The following is a 1465-nucleotide window of genomic DNA, read 5'->3' as shown; positions in this document are numbered from 1 at the left end:
TGAAGATCAAGTCCCTGGAGGAGATCTACCTCTTCTCCCTGCCCATTAAGGAATCTGAGATCATTGACCTTTTCTTGGGGGCCTCTCTCAAAGACGAGGTTTGGAAGATTATGCCGGTGCAGAAGCAGACCCCTGCTAGCCAGAGCACCAGGTTCAAGGTGTTTGTTGCTATTGGGGACTGCAATGGCCACGTTGGCCTGGGTGTTAAGTGCTCCAAAGAGGTGGCCACCACCATCCGTGGGGCCATCATCCTGGCCAAACTCTCCATTGTCCCCGTTCGCAGAGGCTACTGGGGGAACAAGATCGGCAAGGCCCACACCGTCCCTTGCAAAGTGACAGGCAGCTGGGGCACTGGCATCGTCTCAGCGCCTGTGCCCAAGAAGCTGCTCATGATGGCTGGTATCGATGACTGCTACACCTCAGCCTGGGGCTCCACTGCCACCCTGGGCAACTTCGGTAGGTGGTCCAGGAATGGGGCATAGCCATGGTCTCTCAGTTCTGCTTAACCACACGGGTCCGGTGTGTGCTTGGCGTGTTTTCACGGAGGCAGAGAAAGGCTCTCCTAATACACGACAGACCCGCCCAGAATGGCCTCTCTGTTCCTAGGAGTGCGACAATTTTGGGGTTGGGAGACTTGCCTCAAGCACACCACTGACCCTCCTGGGGTTCTTTTGTTGTGCAGCCAAGGCCACTTTTGATGCCATCTCTAAGACCTACAGCTACCTGACCCCTGACCTCTGGAAGGAGACTGTATTTACCAAGTCTCCCTATCAGGAATTCACTGACCACCTTGTCAAGACCCACACCAGGGTCTCCGTGCAGCGGACCCAGGCTCCAGCTGTGGCTACAACATAGGGTTTTTATACAAGAAAAATAAAGTGAATTCAGCCTGTTACTGTCTCTCTCTCTCTATATATATATATAATGCCCCATAAGAAAAAGCATGTTAGTCTAAATTGCTTTCATGAGAGCCTTTCCTTTAATAGATATGATAGTGAAATGGAGACTGGAAATGATATAGAAAGTACTATGGAAATAGGAGAAACTTGCATTAATTACTCAAGAGGAAGAATAATCATTTAAAAATTTAACAAACAGATGAAACTACTGTATTATTAGAATCAAACATCCAAATCATCCATCAACCCGGGATCTCTGCCAGAATTGCCGTCTTTGTAATATTGCAAAGTCACTGTTTCTCCAGCTGCTCTTACAGATCTAGAGTTCTCTTGGATGGTTCATTTGAACACCAAATTCTGGTCACTTTATCTCTATGGGCTTGTAACTCCTGACCTCTGCTTTTCATATGGTTTCCTCTCACTGAGTCCTCATCACTCCTGATCTGTTTAATAGCATATCAACTAGTCTTCAAGCCTCATTTATTGAACAAAAACATGAAGTTTAGTGTTTGCGCAATGTGGCAGATTGCGCAATAAAACATTGTATAAACTGTCATCACAGTATC

The 1465-nt window shown here is 47.2% G+C and overlaps 1 non-coding gene across 1 annotated transcript; it reads left to right on the top strand.

The window, feature by feature from the left end:
- Positions 1–486: 486 nt before the first annotated feature.
- On the top strand, positions 487–619 carry LOC112423733 (small nucleolar RNA SNORA64/SNORA10 family). The gene has a single exon (XR_003014294.2). It is a non-coding gene; the product is annotated as a small nucleolar RNA SNORA64/SNORA10 family (small nucleolar RNA).
- Positions 620–1465: the final 846 nt, after the last annotated feature.

Source organism: Macaca nemestrina, chromosome 13 (genome assembly GCF_043159975.1).
Source record: "Macaca nemestrina isolate mMacNem1 chromosome 13, mMacNem.hap1, whole genome shotgun sequence".
In the NCBI taxonomy this organism is placed as follows: Eukaryota; Metazoa; Chordata; class Mammalia; order Primates; family Cercopithecidae; genus Macaca; species Macaca nemestrina.
This window is presented reverse-complemented; position numbering and strand designations above follow the sequence as displayed.